The sequence below is a fragment of the Onychostruthus taczanowskii genome, unplaced genomic scaffold (assembly GCF_017590055.1).
Source record: "Onychostruthus taczanowskii isolate IOZ18803 unplaced genomic scaffold, ASM1759005v1 scaffold27, whole genome shotgun sequence".
In the NCBI taxonomy this organism is placed as follows: domain Eukaryota; kingdom Metazoa; phylum Chordata; class Aves; order Passeriformes; family Passeridae; genus Onychostruthus; species Onychostruthus taczanowskii.
The window spans coordinates 5,116,118-5,134,620 of record NW_024500017.1 but is presented as its reverse complement, the minus strand read 5'-3'; the positions used below and the strand labels follow the sequence as shown (position 1 = coordinate 5,134,620).

The 18,503-nt window shown below is 44.0% G+C and overlaps 1 protein-coding gene across 3 annotated transcripts in view; it reads right to left on the bottom strand.

Moving 5' to 3' along the window:
* The window catches only part of ZHX2 (zinc fingers and homeoboxes 2), a 46,016-nt gene that overhangs the window by 16,737 nt on the left and 10,776 nt on the right, over nucleotides 1–18,503 (bottom strand). Inside the window, exon 2 of one of the 3 annotated variants that reach the window (XM_041407591.1) lies at nucleotides 9,679–9,735. The exons of 1 other annotated variant lie outside the window; for it this stretch is intronic. The gene's annotated coding sequence lies outside the window, so the exon portion shown is untranslated. Of the gene's footprint in view, nucleotides 1–9,649; nucleotides 9,736–18,503 lie in introns of those variants that run through there. One more of the 3 variants, XM_041407590.1, reaches the window with a different exon arrangement.

Sequence of the window (18,503 nt, the reverse complement as noted above, 5' to 3'; positions counted from 1 at the left end):
TGTGATAAAACACTTAAGAACATTGCTTAATTACATACAGAAGAATAAGTGGAAGCAAACCAGGGCAAATAATTCCTGCGTGATAGATTGTGACTGTAACGATTTACCAAAAAAAAAAAAAAAAAAACACCAACAAAAAACCACACAGAAAGAAAGGCAGGTTTTGTGAATTAGGGCAGAGCTTTTAAAACAGCATTTAAGTCAGACCAGCATAGAGCTCCAATACCTCTACAGTTTTTTGTAAGCTGAATAAATCCCAATTAAAGGGGAGGTATACATACTGTTATAGTAGCAATTTTTGCAGATGTGAAAAAATAAAATTACAAGTTTGCATATGTTGGTGTAGACATTTCTAATTATAAAAAAATTCCCACACAGAGGTCTGTAACAGGATGCTGTGACCATGAATATTTTTCTACAGGAAAGCAGCAATTGATAATTTTTCTTTCTTTAAAGGATCAGAGACTCACACCTTTCAAAGGTGATCAGCAAACCAAAGTGCCTCTGGGAATCCTGAGTTCTCCAGCAACAAGTCCTGTGAAACTGGATGTCAACATGTGAATGGGGGGCAGAAGCAAACCCAGTGCACATCCCACCTCTGCCCTGCACCCCCTACAGCACAGTCACTGAGAGACTGTAAAAACACAAAGATAAAACAAGAATCAAAAGTTTTGGTGGGCTGAGGGTAGAATGAAAGGGTTTTTAAAAGGCACCAACAGTTGTAGAAAATCCCAGAGAACCGAATGATGAAATTAATCACATGAAAGCTGCCTCTTAACATTAACAGCTCAGCTGTGATGCAACCACTATGTAGGGATAGAAGAACTTACTCTGAAAAACATGGGTATTTTGGGGAAAAAAACCCCTTTGTAGGCTTCACCAGAATAGGTTGTGTGGCGGCACCATGCAATAGGCTTATTTCAGAGTACACTGCTAACAGGCTGTTCTTTTGAACTAAAATGTTCTCATTCAAGCTGCTGTTAAGCCAAAGATGTGGGGAAAATGGTGGTATGAACACAAGAGGCCAACCCCTTCCCAGAAATGGGGAAGCTGAACATTGCACGCAGTGAATTTTCTATTATAAGTACCAATCTGCAATCACTGGCTCCTACTTTTTTTGCCTTTTTTTAAATGCAGGCTTAATTCAGTTGCTAAAAACTAATTAGGCCTGACTAGCTTTTTTGCTTTTTTGGAAAAAATCTACTCATGATTAGAAACTGCACTTTGCAAACTGGTCCATGCCCTGAAAAAATACTTATATTGTAGCAACAGTCACTTATTCCACCTAATCCAGTGGCCTTAATCTTGATGAAGGCAGGAGATGGTCCTTCTCCAGGAGGGCACTCCAGAGCAGGAGGGAGAAGAACACTCAAGTGCCACGGTGTGGACATCATCCACGTTTCCCTCCTTCCCAGCCACTGCTTTCTCCTCCAGAAAAAGGGCTGGCAACCCACAGCTTCCACACAAAATGGGACACGTGGGTATCTGTGGTTGCTGCAGCTCCCACTGGTTTGTGAAGTTGGTGCAGTCTGGGAAAAGCTTTTTTTTACCTCTGCAGTGTGTGCTTCTGCCAGAGGCACGAGCATCCATGTCCTGCTGGACACCTGACTTGGCTGCTGCCCTGCTCTGGGACACAAAAGGACCCCAAATCCCAGTGGCACCTGACTGCACCCAAACCCCAGATGGTGATGGTGGATGCCCTGCTGAGACCTTGCTCTCCCCCTTGGGAAGGAGGAATACAAACTGAACTCTTCCAAGCAAGGTGATGCATGAACAACCCATGCAAGGTACAGTCAGGTACACCAGCAAATGTTCTCAACACCCAGGGGCTGGATTGATCCTCTGTCCAACACCCTCCACTGGCGGCTTCCAGGGGCAGCAAGCACCAAAATAGCAGTCATGTACCCTGTCAAAATTATCTCCTTTAATCAGTGGTGTGTTCAGTGTTTACTCCTAGGGTGGGTACTTGCATGTTCAGAAGAGAGAAATAAAGACCAACAGACTTCTTATAAGAGAAATAGGAAAGCTATAAAAACATTCATTCTAATAAGTTTAATTACTTATCTGTGCAACTCATTGAGTTCTCATCACTGGACTAAATTAAAGTCACTGGATATAAATAATTTTTCATACTGAGTTTTCATCCAGCATCATGTGGTAGGAGGACAAGAGACTCACAGACACAAAGTAAAAATTATCTGTTCAGCTTAGTGGGTTAAACCCTGGATGAATCTGTCTTTTATTTTATGCAGAAAAAAATAGTTTATCCTGTTAGAATGTTCAGCTTAACTTCTTTTCAGATACACTTTAAAGAGCAGTATTTTTTCTGGGAAATGGTGGATATGTCAAAATAAGTATTCTTTGCTTAGAACAGTTTTTTAGTAATAATTTCTTGTTTGTTTAGATCAAATATCTTAACAGTAACATCTGGTCCACTTTCTCCTTCATGTCATCGGTCATTCCATAACACTGCCACCTAGACAAGGAACAGCTGTACACATTTCCAAGTAACTATATATTTTATATATTATCACATATTTTTTCTCTTCAGATTTTATTGTTACTATAGAGACACTCTAAGTTACATTCTTCCAAAGCAGAACGAACATGAGCTGTGACAGAATCAAGACATTAAATTTTTTTACTTTGCTTACAAAACTTAAGCAACAGTGCAGATTTCCTGCTTAGTACTTCTTAATACTACTTGGATCCCTTTTCAAATTCTTCTGCTCTGGGAACCACAGCACCCTGCCTTTAGTCAGTTGAGTGTCAACTTCTTCCAAAATAAAATTACCAAGGCACTCAAACACTTTTGTAGGTGTATTGCAATGCGAAAACAAAATAAAAATCGCATGCACATTCTAGGTGTGCCTCTTGCAAGGCTGCAAGGCAGAAATGAGCTCTAAATTTCTCAAAAAAAAAAATACTCCAAGAGCTCTCACTTCTCAAGAAGTAGCCCCTAGAGCGCCACATTTCTTGGCTCTGGCATGTACATGGCACAAACCACAGCAGAAAAGGAGAAAAAGCCCCCAGAGGACCTGATGGAGGGGAAGGAGAGAAGGCTAAGGCCACAAGACTGTTTTGGTGACCACTTCTAAGAAGCATTTAAATTTGAGGGTAAAAGAAAAGAGAAGAAACTTCTGCCACCAGCATGCCATGTCTCAACAAGACAAGCAGTACACACACCTATGGGAGGTTTGGGCCAACTCTGTCCAATATGGGAAGCAGCCTTTCCATCAGCCTCATTCACTACAACTGCAGCACTGAAAGAGTCCATGGAACACCCAGGAGAGAGGAAGGAGCTCAATAATTAACAGAAAACATTGGTAACCTGTGTGTCTATAGCTGCACAGCTCCCCGTTTGACTCACTCACGATGTATTAGAAAAAGGCAGATGGTTTGTGATTTGTACAGCTAATGAATCACTGCACCTCTTTCCTCCCTCCCCAATGGCTTCTCTGTGTATCTTCACATTCCCCAGTGAGACCTACAGATTGGAGGATAACACACTACAAGCACAGCAGCATAATGTCTCCTGCCACAGGATGATTTTACCTGTGGCCCACAAGCACTGCTGTTCTCTCCTGTCCCCATTTCCCTACCCACTCACTTACACATTGGTGAACTCAACAGCTTCAAATTGTCTTCACTGACACTGCTTACACAGCCTGAACCTCTGCACTACTGGGAAAAGCTTCAGTACATGGTAATTTTGCCTTTTAAAATATCAAGTCTGGCTTATAGACTGTAACAACCAAAAATACTAATTTCCTGAATGGAAACTCTTGAGCTGCAGTACTAGATGCTATTGAAGAAGCCCAAAAGCTGGGTTTGGGGTACAAAGATATGTCTTGAAGCCCTCCATGCAAAATATTTGCACAGCAATGAAATGGAAATGTTTCACATCAACACTTCCATAAGCAGGAGTTTAGACACAACTTTTTCAAAACAAGACCACTCCTGGAAACTCTCACATGACTTTTAACAGGACCTGAACACCAGTGACCTCCAAACTCAGCCAGGGGATACCAAACCAATCTGATGTCCAAGGCACTTCAGGGCAGCTCCAATTTTAAGCACACAGAGTCAGCTGTTGGCCTAACTCACACAGTTCAGTGACCTGCTCTATTAGGAGACTCCTGTGGTACAGATGAACCCCAATATTTCTAGGAAGGCATTTCCTTTCTCAAACCTGACTCAATTTTGTCACAACTATAGCGAGACCCCAAGCTCCTAGCCAAGACAGAGGAAAAAAAGCAGCATGTGGGAAAGTTGGCTGCTGCTGGTTAAGGAGTGAGATGCTTGGGAGACTTCCACAGGCAGTGCTTTGCATCAGTCTGATCTCCTCAGCTTCCTGGTGATGAGCAGATTTGGTTCAACTGAAGGGCACTGCACGTATCTTGCTGTAAATAATTTTCAATCACTCTCATCCTGGTGCATTTTACATCACCATTTGTTGTGCTCTGCTTGCTTAAAGAAAAGGCTGTTTTAAAAGTGGCCTGGTGAAAAACCTAAGTTCCACACTTAGGGGCTTTTCTTCTCTAAAAGCAGCGACATCACTTCTATCCACCATGTAAAGCAAGTACCTTTTTTAGGTCTTTTCCCCTCACGTAGGAGCCTGCCTTAGATAGTTAATGACCTGTGGTGACCACAGAATCCCACTGGTCCAATATTTGGAGGCTTTAGGGCTGTGAAGATACCTATCCTCACAGCAGGCTTGTGAGTTAAGGCACTGCTATTATTCCCATTGCTCAAATGGGCAATTAAGGCACGAAGAGAACATGGCAGAGGCTTTGCTAAATGGTCAAGTCAATTTACAGCTTGCTGCCACCAAAACTGGGTATCAGAGTGCAAAAATCATGCCTTACCCAAGGTCTTCAGCAGGGCTGGAAACTGCATTGAGGTTTTTGGTTACTGCTCCAATCTCCAGTAAATTCAGGTTACCCTCCCAGCTCATAAGTGGAAAACATTTAACAGTGCCTGCAAAAGCAGCTGATACTCTTAGATTAGGTCCCAGCAAAAAAGCACCAAAGTCACAAAACCACCACAACTTTCACCAGGAGGCTCATGGGAGGAAGCAAAAGTCTAAAGATAAAAGATCTGAACTCCTCTGCCTTCTCTCAGAAATCACTCATTGGGCCATGTGCACATATACAAGAGAGAAGCTTCTCTGCCAAGGTTGCTAAACCTCCCCCTGTCCTTACACAAAACAAAAGCTGCCTTCCTCTGCAGCTGCTGCAAAGCATACCATGAGCAAACCACACCAACTCCTCTGCTCTTCCTCTGCTTGAATCCTGAAGTTCAAGAACTCTTCCCTTTTACACATTTTTTGCCAAAATTCTGGAAAAAACAAGTATTTTAGAGAGGGTTTCCACAGAACAGAGATCTTCTCATGACAACTCCATCTCACACAGAGTCTGTGGGCACCATCAATACATTTGATCCCTTCTCTCTGGAGGCCCTGGATGAGTTGACCCACACCATTTTCAGTCAAGAGCACACATTTTTTTCTGCTTTTTGGTGATACAAGCTGAGCATTCCTAGAATGAATCACATTATTCCTTGGTCAGTTCCTCAGTCAGCTCTGAGGTCAAATGCTGAAAAAGTGACCATCTAAAAGATGCTTAGTTACACTGTTTCTGTAATTTGAATCACATGCTGTACCTGTGCTTTTTGAAGTTGTTTTACTACATCTGCTGTACTTCATCTCTTGCAATTCCCACTCAGATCACCCCTACATATCATCTCCCCCTTATTACCTACAAGTTTTATCTCAGCACTTTGTTTTCAAAGTGTATTTCATTCTCTTTCTCTTATTAAGCACCCAGTCCTCACACATACAAAACACTTTGTTTTAGTGTAACCCTAGTGCATCTGTGTGACAGAGAACCTACCACATGTTCCACAGAAGAGGCTGAGAGACAATAAATAACAAGTCCAGCAAGATCCTTTTGAAACATTTCATGCTTTCCCTTCACTGCAGATTACATAACACTTTCCTCTGCTCACTGGACATTTGAGGCATCTAATACAAGGCCAAGACACCAGCTCCTGTCTGCCATCAGAAACCAGCTGAAGCATCACTGATGTTCCAGATGTCTACACCCTATGAAATGTGAAATCAAAAACTGTTTGAAGTTATTCACCAAGTGACACTATCCTAATTTCTTCAGTCATCCAAATATTTTTTTTTCCTTAGGAATATCACTGATTATAAATATAACTTGTAATTAACCCCCCCAAAAGCCAAACAAAACCCCCAGAGTTAGAAAGCCTTTCAAAACTGTGCTTACATATGGGGAAAAGGCCTGTCTTGCCCCACAGGATGCTGAGGTTTCGGGTGGGTATGAACAGTTTAAGTGTCCCTATGGGCACCTATCAGGCAGGCACACAAACGCCATTTTCCCTCTGGAGATCATGGGATCAAATGAGCTTCCTCTTCCTCCCTGCAGCACCCGTGGCTGCTGTAATTTGTCACAGGGCAGAGCCACTGCCCTCTGTGCACAGTAACAGTTCTGCTGCCGGGAGAATTTGGCACAGCCACAAAGGACCTTTGTCCGTGCCAGAAGTGGAGCGCACAGTGCAATCCTTCCCCCTTGTCACACAGAGCTGGGTTTCCATGGCTGGGTTGGAAACACTCCCCCAGTGACTGCAACCCACAAACCCAAACACTGTCCCCCTCCCCAGCACAAGATCCTTCTTCCCCTATCAAGGGCTGCAGGCCAGTGGGGAGCAGTCACTGCTTTTGGGAGCCTTTAATTCTGGTGAATTCTACCCAGACTTGCTGCAAGAATGAGTCTGAGTGAGTGCCAGAGCTCTGCCCTCAGACTCTGCACAACTTTTTCCACCTAGATACTACAAGACCACCTGAATATAAAGGTCTCCAATTTCCAGGTATATTCTTGTCTTGAATAGGCCAGAAACTTGTCAGACTGATCTGATCTCCTCTAACAACATGTGATTCCTTTGTGCAACATTTCTCTGTTTGTGTTTGATCTGCCAGCCTGTGTGTGCATGTACGTATAACTTTTTTTTTTCAAAGCAGCAGCTCTGAATTCATGCTGTCCCACCTTTCCCTCAACTGGCCCTTGCAATGAGGGTCCCAAGGCCAGGAGATGAGCTGCCAGCATCTTGGAGCTCTGGGAAAGGATGCCAACATGGGACATGGGGGACAGAGGATGAGCACACCCAACACTATGCTGCTGGAAAAAAAAGTAGGATTTAGCAGGATGCAAATGTCTCTGCATTTTCATTTCACTCTAGAAATACAAAGAGGAAATGATTACTGAATCATTCACAAACTATTTAATATCCTAATTCAAAAGAACCAGGGATTCTTCTAGAAATATACAACGAAAGACAGCAAAAAGGATCTTTGGAAGTAAGACCTGATATGTCTCAAAAAATAGCAGGAATCGACACAGTTGTAAATACAGTGAGATTAGCACAATCCAAGCCTTTGGAGACTTTTTCCACAGCCCATGACACAAAGAAGGACATGTTTCATTTCTTCTACTTCTCATTTGAAGCAACAAGGGATACTGATCAAAACAGTTCCTACTTTCATAACTGAGTTTGATCTGGACCATCCATAGCCTAGATGATTTGGCACAAAAAATCCCTTATAATCCCAAACCCCAAAAGGAACCACGCTTCACATGGAGAAATTATTACTATATTGAGGAATAAAATGCCAAGGAAAACAACAAGAGAAGGCCTGGCTAAATGTCCCATTCATTTATTTCTAACCAGTGGAAGGGTTTGCCATCAGAACACCGAAGTGTGACAAAGTACTTGGCAGTTGCCTCCTCCCATCTCCTCCCACACGTTTTAATCCCAGCGTGCTCACTATTCCCAGCTCTGCTCCGAGCCAGAGTCAGCCCAGGCATCAGCATCTCTGTCTCCCTGGTGCTTGGATTTCCCCAGGGGCTACTTCATAGCTCCTCCAGATGAAGAAACTGTAACAATGATGCTTGAGCAATACTTGAGAAACGCAGAAAAGGAGGAGAACTGCTCCATAAAACAGTTTCCCAGTGAAGGGTATTTGTTTAATTTTTTTTTTTAAAGAATTTTTTTAAACTTGGTTTCTTCTCTTCCTGTTTCTGGGATGCCAGGACCAGGCCTGCAGCAGCGTGCCCAGGGCTTATGCTCACCCCACTGTCTCTAGCAAATCCTCCTCCTTCTTGCTCTCTCCTCAGAGCTGCAAAACAGGCTCCAACCATCCAGTCATCCAAATCCAGTGTGACACCAATATTCAGCATTTGTTGGCCAAAACACGTGTGCTCCTTCCAAGGGAAGGAACAAAAACAAACAAAAAAACCCCCTTAATGATTGAATTTCAAAAGACACTGATACTGTGACCAGCTTGCATTAATTTAGATGGTCACCTGGTTTTATAATGTTTGTGAAAATTCTTCTCTTGAAAAGAAGCAGCCACCAAACACTCCAGCATGAACGCTGTGCGATGTGGCAGTTCTTTCCATGGCAACCCACCAGCACCAAGCGTGCTTTTCTCCACAGACTTTGCTGCACAGAAAAGGAGGGCAGGGAAAGAGCTGCTGCAAAGCTCTGGCTGTTGCTGCCATCCTGGCAATCCTGTCACCCCTGGGAACCAAATACTTTGGGGAAAGGCAGCACTTCCACAGCCTCACTGCTGAAACATGGTTTAGCCCCAGCTGCTAACCAGCTGCTGGATCATTTGCAGGTTGGTTGGTTTGCTTGCTTTGTAAAGCCCAATCAATCTATTTTGTTTCCTAAACAGCATGAAATATTATCTTTTTAGACCCTAAATCATTCCCCACACAGAAGGGAGTGGAATTAAGGCAACTAGGCCATGCTCAGATGGTCTCCACATGCAACAGGAGGATGCTCACTGAGGGCATCTCCTTCTGGAGGACAGACAGACCTGCCACTGCCCTGGGCAGCCTGGCCAGGGTGGAGGGCAGGCAGGCAGGGCACCCACAAGCTCCCTGATGCTCTGCTAGGACCAACTGGAAAACAGTGAGGCTCCCAAGCTTGTCTCTGCAATTACACATTTTCCTTCTAAACATTCCCCCTGCCCATGCTCTTTGATGAATACTTCAGCAATTCAGCATCCCCACACACTTGGAAGCTAGGATCTTTGGCTAGTCCTCAAGTTAGCCATGTGGCCAAACCTCTTGTGTCACTACAGGCAAAACAAAACTGACCCACAAGCCAGCTCCCCAGACTTCCTCCCCTGCCCCTCATCTCAGAAGCACTCCCTACCTGCCTTATCACCTGCAAGGATGCCTTAAGCACGGTGACAACCCAGACTGGAGTGGTCTTGGCTTATTTCTCCTGAAGCTTTATGTGAAAATTTAATTACACAGCAGTTTCTGAAGTTTAGGAAAAGCCATGTTCCACAGCAAGAGCTGATGCTATTATTTGAAGTGACCTGACCCCAAAATCCAAATAAGAAGCAGGGAGGGGGAGAGACAATAGTGCCATCAGTAAGGATGGAGATGGCAGAGACTTGAAACCAGATCTCAGAGGAGCATCCATCAGCCATGACCTCTCATATCTAGCCTGGGTTTCAGGCTTTCCCAACAAAAGCATTGACAAAACAGACACTTATGTGGACAGCTTCATTTCCAGCAGATCAGATGCCTTCTGGCAGGGAAACACTCACCCATGAACATTTCCTGAAGCAATTCCTACCTCAAGACTTTTGTGATATTCAGGGAACTAGGTCAAGACTTACTGCAGGCTTCTCACCTGAAAGAGGAGCCAAAGAAAAAAAAATAATGAATTACTGTTGTCTTTTCTCCCCAAAGTTCCTCTTCTCTTCATTATTTCTTTGCCTTGTGGAAGTGATCTGCTTCTCCTACAAGACCTTTTGTCTTCTCTACCCTCACCAAAACATTCACAGAGTGAAGGAAGCTCAGGCAGAAGAAACCATACAAACTGTTCACACAGTTCCTGGCTTGTGTGGTCTCCAGAAATGCTCCAGAGAGGCAGTCCCTGCAGAGCAGGGCTGCTTTGGGCTTGGAGGGGAATTAGGCTGTATGTGATCCAGTTCATTCTGTTTCCCTGTATGTCCTGTGGACTCACAACAGTAAATTAAAGGATAAAATAATTAAAATTAAGAGGGGAGAGAAAGGGAACAAACAAGAAATCCTTAAAATCCCACCCTGCTCATGCAGGCCATGGGCCTCTGCTGCCTTTTTGAAAAAAATATTATTTCTAAAGCAAAGTTATCCCATGTGTGGTACTGCAAGAGAAGGAAAGGGAGCCAGGAAGCAGGAAAAGACTGCAGAGCCTGCAATGGAAAATCCTCACTCTGTCACTGAGCAGTCCTCTTGTAACACTTATTTTAATAAAGTGAATATGATGAAACACAGCCCAGTTGTACACAACACTGCTGAGAAATTGGATCCGGCTGCTGAAATCAGCTCTTGAACCCCTCCTCTCCCAGTACTGGCAGTTCACATCAGTTAGTTCCATCCAAACCACCCCCAGACAAGAAGGGACAGGAGAAATGAGACAGGATGGGTCAACCCCACATTTGATTCATCTTCAGAGCAGGGCCACTATGTAAATCTTTATTGGTTTCTTTTGTCACTCGCCAAGGTTCAAACGTGGCATCTCTGGCTTTCCCTAATGATGAAAAGGTGACGCTAACTAACAGACTTCCAGGGCAATGTCCATGGAACTTGGCCTTGGCTATTGCATGAGCAAGTGAGAAAACAGCCTTAATATTAGGTATAAGAAAGCAAATTTTAAAAGGGCCTGTTCTTTCTCATAATTTGCTTTTAATTCTAGATCTTATTCTTTTAAAACTGAATTCAAACAAGAATAGACAGATTTTCCTCCTTTTGTGGAATAAATCAGCCCAGCTGCTGAGGTCAGTGTTTTCAGACCAACACATGAAAGCAGAAGATGTGTCTGAGGAAATTCAGTGCTGGCTGATTCATCCTTTAGAAAGGATGAAGAACAACCATCCTGGCACATCAGGTTTGTTCCTTTGAAGACAAAACAATTTAATGTTGGTATCAATATGGCGGGAACTGGAGGGGGAAAAAAAAAAAGGCAACCCTGTCCAGACTGCCCTGAAATATCTTTTCAGGCTTAGATGCTGAACAATAAAAGAGGCTCCATGGTTCATCAAATTTGCACTGAACAGAAGTGAGGTGAAGGGCATCCTTCCTCATTCACTTCTTGCATGGTGGCTGAGCACTGCTTGCCCTCCTCATGTCCCCTGCCACAGACATGCACCCAGAGACCAGGGCAGCAAAGGAAGAGAACCACAAATTATACGACCCACTGAAATGTTTCCAGATGGAATCCACACTTCATGTTTCACAGGAAACAAAGCATAGCCTGAAACTTGTGAAAACAAAACTGCACAGCAAACATTCACCAAAAGCACAGTATGAGAGAAAGAGTAAAGAAAAAAAGTGCACTCGGGTTTAATTCAGATTTGGAGAAATCAAGAGGTTGTTGTTGGAGGAAAAAAAAAAAGGTCTTTTCTCCTTGGACAGCCCCATTTCAAGATGCAGGTACACATCCACACGATGTGTATCCAGCTATATAAAACCAGCACATGCCATCGCTGATTCCTTAGAGTGTAAATAGCATCAGGAAAGAAACACCTTTCAACCTGTCCCTCTGCTTGCTTTCAGTCCCAAGTGACTCACAAGAAGGGCTGTCTGAAGATGCTCAGTAGCAGGTCAATCTTTCCCAGCAGGTAGGAGAGCTATAAATCAATTGCTTTAAAAGGAAAAAAAAAAAAAAAAAGGCAAAAAAAATCCCCAAACCAAAAAACCCCTAAGGCTTGCTGGGAAGAAGTAAAATTGGGGGGAAAAAAGAGGTAAGATGAAAAGAACCTGTAATCCCTTTAATGCAGCACTGAACTTCTTCTGAAGAGAAAGCACAGTAATGATAAGAAAAGGAAAGAAAGGGAAAGAAGAAAGCAGCCCATTGACACTTGGTACAGATTTTATTTTTTTTTTTTAATGGGCATTAGGTCAGCAGGGCATTTTCCATCTGCCCTGCTTAAACCAGAGCTCTGATGATATTACATGTGTGATTTTAACACAGCATTTGTCTTGGTGGGACTGTAAGTTTGTTTTGTCTGTGTGTGCACATGGGTATTTTGATGGGTTTTCCTGAGGGGAAGGGCAATTTGTAAGCAGATGAAGAAAACAGCAGATGTTGGGTTGCACTTCTACTGATTTTGGGATTGCTTAGAAGGGAGAGAGAAAGAAATCATCAGCAAAAGAGGACTGTAAGGACTTGGAGAGGAAGGGAAGAGGAGAATGAAGAAGAAACAAGTTTGCCCTCAGCCTCCTTAAGTCGTTCTGAGTTTAGCTCAAATGGCCAAAGGGCAGCCTTGCTGCCCTGCAATCCCCGGGGCAGGGCCAGCCCGCCTTGACAAGCAGGGCCCTGGTCAGTCCAGGCTCTTCTCCCATGCCAAATGCACAGGAACTGCCATGACCCTCACTCCTGCCCAGTTTTTAGCCCAGCCTCCAGGCTTGCCCATCTCAACTCAGTCCTGGACAAGGCAGCAATGATAAAAGACATTTTTTTCCTGTATTTTTGCTAGTCATTTGATGATTCACATAGATAAAGAAATCACAGTCTTCCTCCTTTCCTCATAAAAAGGAAAGATCATGATTCCACATTCTGCTTTTCTTTCAAATTCCACAGTGCTTTTCCAGTCTAATTCAATAAGGACTGTGCAAACTAACTGGAGCCTGCAAGAGTTCCCAGTTAGCTGCTTGACTAACACAGTGGAAGTTAAGGAAGGTTAGTTAGAAGCTGAAGTCCATGTTTAAAACACAGATTAGAGACAGGTTCAGAAGTAACTCAGAAAACCATAACCTAACAACCTCAGTAATCTCTTAAGTTTAATTACCACAGTTTTAGGATAGTTGCCATAATTAGGCGTAAAAGATCCCTGGAGAACACCACCATTAGTACCAGCATGAGTTCTCACACACTTAACTACATGCAATGCCTTCTAGTTGCGTATATCCTGAATAAACCCAAAACAAGCCCAGACTCTTTTTCTGCCCATTGATAGGCAGCAGTGGTATTGCCCAAAATGGTCACTTGTTTCAGGAAACCTGAAGACTTGAAAAACATCTGGCAGACCTAAAGAACAAAGCAGAAAACATCCACATCTCTATGGGGAACCTCCATCACGTGCAGTACAAGTGTGTGCTGCCATGGATGGTGCAGGGATTCACTTTCTCCTTGGCATGTAAAGCTGGGGTAGGAAAAAGAGACCCAATGAGAAGCTTCATCTTCACAAGCTGCTGGAAGAACCACCAAGGAGTTTTACCACCAAGTAAAACCACCTTTACAAGGGGCAAGATAGAAATAGGGATACATTTTCAAATTTAATTTTACAATCCCTGAGGATTATATTCCAGGAAATTACTCTCTTATGTGAATATTGTTCCTGCATGACATTTTGGTCACATTATCTCAGACTTTTTTTTGGCACAATGTCAGATGGGATTCACCATATATTTAATGGCATGCAACACTGCTTCAAATATAATTTACTACAAATATAATTCACTACAGCCAGTTAAGAAAACCTTTTTCTTATGCTTCAGGTTACAACTTAACTCAGAAATGCCTTCACACAACACTCATCCAATTTTAAGATCGCCCATGTAGATTTCTGGAACTTTAAACAAGAAAAGAACACACACATATCCCAAGACAGATAAAACTGCTTTACATAAGTTAGAGAAAAACAAAATACAGTTTGACTGCACTAAATCATCTCAATCCTAATACCTTCTTGAGCATTATTGAGTTATTCATGCAAAGCCATTTCTCTGTATGATTCCTAGGCAGGATTTCTATGGCAAGAAGGTTTACCCAGATAACAGTTTTTCTCCAATCACAACGTCACTGCTACAAACCCAAACGCTCCTTGTCCCAAAGAGTTTACACACTAGGTCCCTGCTAATATGGGAGTCAGGAGGACTATTACATGTAAATTGCTTTGAAAGAGAAAAAAAAAAAAGGTGTTAAATATTGCTGTCTTCACCAGTCAATATACTTCAAAACTCTCCGCTAACACTATGGCAAAAATGGCAATTTTGAGCAACAAGCTACATGTTCTACAACTGGTGGCTCAGGAGCAACAAGAAACACCAAACATTACTGTCTCTGACAACAGCCCCATGCAGGCAAATTTGTTTTAGGGATAAACTGAACAAATTTCAACTCATGCAGCCAGACAGATTTTGCTCAAACCCTTCAGGCAATGGCCTGAGCGTGCTTGTACCCTGCACAGGGCAAGGAGCAAGTGGTACCACCAGAATGACACCAGCCTTGCCAAAGGAGGACCACCCTCCAGGCCCCCAATGAAACACGGCTCACTTGGGGTCAATTGCTGCTGTGCTGAAGGTGCACAGAGCAATGCGGCACCCAGCCTCTGGTGAGGAGCATCTTGCAGAAGGGATAAGGAGCAGCAGAGGAACACCAGGCACCTCCAGTAACTCACACAGGGAAGGATGCACAGACTGGCAGCATGCATGGATCTAGCCATGCTGTTAGCCACCTTTTTGATCAAGTGAAAAAAAAAACCCAAAAAACCAAAAAAAAACAACTCACCAAATTCACTCACAGGAATACAAAGCCCTCTCACCCACAGCTTCCAACTGTCTGGAATAAAATCCAGTATTTGTAAAGCAGATACAACCTAATTTTCCTTTGTCTTCCATACTCAAATCTCCAACATTATCTGTGTCTGTGTTGTCATCCCAGCTGAGGCTCCCACCAGCAGGAAGACAGGAAAGCCCCAGGACACACAATGAGATCTTTACAGAATGCCCTGGCCAGCAAACAGGACAGCTGGCTCCTTGGCTCAAGCAGATTTGGGAGTATCTAAGAAGGAAAGTGCAGCTAATTACATGAACTCTGAATATCTCTGTTTCCTGTGAGGTGACCCAGGGCTGTCCTGCCTTTCAGAGCAGAGGCACAGAGCGCTGCCAAGCTTAATCCTGCTAGAGTCCACTGGAAAGCAAACTAACAGCAACCAAGGAGGCTGCACAGAAGAGGGTGGTTTCTCCTGGAAAAAGACCAGGTGCTCCACAGTCGTGGAGATGACACAAAATGTGAGCACACTCAATAAACAGCTCAGGAGCCTCCACCTGAACAGACACTACACCAGGACCCAGAGCTGAGGCCACAAGCCTGCACTGCATGGAGCAAGAGCTAATGTATTTGAAATTTCATTTCTTGCAAAATTCCTACCATTTGAAAGCAATACAAAAGCAGCACATGTTAAAAGAGACATTCAGTCAGCTTGTGTAATGTCACTTCGGTGCTCAGGGTGTTGAGAAGGGATCCTGTAAGGAATAACTTCCAGGAACAACTTCTGGAAAATCGCAGAGCTTTCCTGTTGATGCTCATTATGATGATGTTGCCACCACTAAATTTACTGGTGTGTTTCAGCAGCCAGGGAAGAGCACAGAACACCTGAGCCCAGCGCTCCATTCCCCTGACACATCCCAGAGCACAGTACATAGATTGAGGAGAAGCCACAGTTAACAGGTATCCATCCATAACTAGCCTCAGACACCTGATGGGCACAGCTCTGTGTTTGCTGGCAGGCAAGTGATGTGTTGCAGAAGCCAGGTGTCAGAAGCAGGGACTGTGATTTGCAGGGGTAATTCACCAGCTACACCTACCAGTTGCTTTGTTGTGGTTTTTTTGGCTTTTTAAAAAATGTTTGCTAAGTAGGAAGCCCCAGTCACTGGCACGAAAAGGCTCCTCTCACAGACCCAGCACTTTTGAGCAAGGAGAGAATGGATGTACAAGAAGAGGGAGGTGCTAGACAGGTATGAAACCAAGCCTACCATGAGCCTGAAGCAAACTGAGATACTGGAATGATCACGCGGCTCTCCTAACCCTGGGATGCTGCTGAGAGATGCAGCCTTGAAACTCTCCACCCTTATAAATGAGATTTTTCCAAGTTTATTACTTTTGCAACCAGCTTATGAAACCCTCAAAACACCTTCCACTTGTTTTGCTGTTTAACTGCTCTCTGGAGTCACGTACCCCTCTACCAAGAACAGCTAAATCACTGCTTCTTTCCCCTCTGCTACCACTGCAGCTTTTTGGAGGTCACCATCTCCCTTCTCTCCATCCATCCTGTCCCTGAGTGCACAGCTTTGTGCGTACCAGATATATCACAACTGCAGAGTGCTGCTGGGGCCATCTCAGGGGCTGAGCATAGCTTTTTTGTTTTTTGGTTTTTTTCTGGTTAGCTTCAGGCTTAAAGGACACACTGAAGGTGTTCTCCGCTGGGAAAGGAGATGAGCACCACCATCCCCTCGTGCTTGCCAATGCCACCACGAGGGTGGCACATATCACATACCAGGGGATGAAAACCTGACCCCAGCCTACCCTATTTCCTTCCTATGCTCAAAATCACTCTTAGGAATCCCCAAAGGTGATGAAAGTTACAGCAGGCTCTGGAAGCTTTACACTGCTTTTAACACACAGAGTGTACCTCTGATTTCACTGCCACCTCTGGCTGTCAGGGCTAGCACAAGGCTAATGAATGCATCAGGAGTTTGTCCAAATGACACATTTACTCATTCAGACTCAGCTGGAAAGAGATGCTCAGAGATCCTCATGACATGCACAAATGCACCCTTCAGATTTTCACACACAGCAAAGGAAGGTGCTTTGGGATCGTCTCTTACAAAAAAGGGGCAGAATTTCTAAAGTAATAGATCAAAACTTACTGCTGCCACAGACAGCCCTACATATTATGCTACCACTGCAGAGATTTTTTTCCTTTTGATAGCATGAACCAAATGAAACATATTCATAAAGGAGCAACACTTACTAATAAGGGTGTGCTCCCCTCCACCCCATAGGAACATAAGGGCTGCTTCTCACCTGCTCACAAGTGCTTTTCCCCTAGTGCCTTGAGAGTATAATTTTTAGAGGGCTGATCCTGGCTCACTGAAGTCCTCTGAAATTTTGCTACTGACTCCAGCAGTAGCAAGATAAAAGAAGAAAGCTGCTTTTTCTCTGCACTCCTCCAGGATCAGAGGGATGGCTTGTCCATGGCCACTCAGAGGGCTCTCTTAGTAAAGTAAAACCATTGGAGATGTTGAGGAATACATTCAGTGGAGCTGCAGATTTGAGCTCCGGGTGGAGGGAGCCTGAGGCAAAAGCTGGCAGTGACCCTTTGCACAACAAAGGGCCCGTGTGCAGGAGCCAAAAACTCAGCAGGAAGAGCCCAGACTTTCATGCACATAGATTGTGGGGATGTAAAAGGCCAAGGATTCCTTTGTTTGATATCCCACCTCCAGAGGCACCAGTTCAAGCTGTTATTCTGTTATTGCACCATGATTATTTTAAGAATCTAGACATGTGAGACTCTGCCGTGGGAAAGCCTGGGTTGAGCTGGTAAGGAAGCCTGGTGGGACTGTCTGAGTGTAGGGAGGCAAGCAGGGCTCCCCTTGGCCACTGGAACCACCTGTGGTGAAAGGGCTTTGGTCCCAGCTCACTGCCAAAGCAAATCCTGCATGGTCAGACAGGAAAATTTCCTGAACAGGACAGCAAGGTCACATCAAGTTGGCATTCTACTGAATGCTTTATGGAAGAGCTAAAAAAAACCCCCAAGCAGCTCCTCTTTGCATTCACATAGTATATAATAGCTAATACACACTCACTAGATGAAATTACATATATAATGTAAGTAACATACACCACATTTTAATCCAATATTAGTAACAAAGACAATAAATGCAAGGCTATTCCCCATCCTGCTAGAGCTCGAGTCTCCTCCTGTAGTAGGTGCTCCTTCCAAGCACTGCACCCCCCTTGCCCTTCCCTACACTCACAGCAACATCTGAAATGCAGCTGCCCGAAGCACAGCAGGGTTTGATTCATCTGTTGCAAGCCTGGCTGGGTTTCAGAGCGTGGCAAACACAGAGATAGTCTGGTTTGAGGCACGCAAGGAAGAGTGTACTTGGAGAACTGCAGACAGGAAACGTGCCAAATTGTTTATACCTGAGTCATAAGTAATGCTGACAATGAAAACTGAGTCAACTCACAGACCACCACTGTGCTCAGTGCCTATGGGATGCTCCAGCCTAATGGCACTAACAGGGAAACTGGGACTAAGCACAAATGACCCATACAAACATCGCAGCTGTTTGGTGTGAAACTGTTGGTGATGAGATACCGGCGCTGCATTTGCTGCCTTAGGAGACAGGAGCACATTCTCCAACACACGAACAGACTCACAGGTCCAAGTGCTCCTGCTATCAAGACCTTGGGCTCCTGATTTCCAACAGACATCTCCATGAGTGAGGAGCCACTGAGAAAACAACATTACCAAAAACTACTGATGGTAGCAAAAAGAAGGAAATGTCTGGAATGGGTGGAGATGGAAAGCTCCAAGAAAGTTCATTGCAATTTTTGTCACTTCCAATCTCTCTCCTTTCAATTCACTGAACTCTATTCTATCCCTTGATGTTCTTGGTTATCAGGCA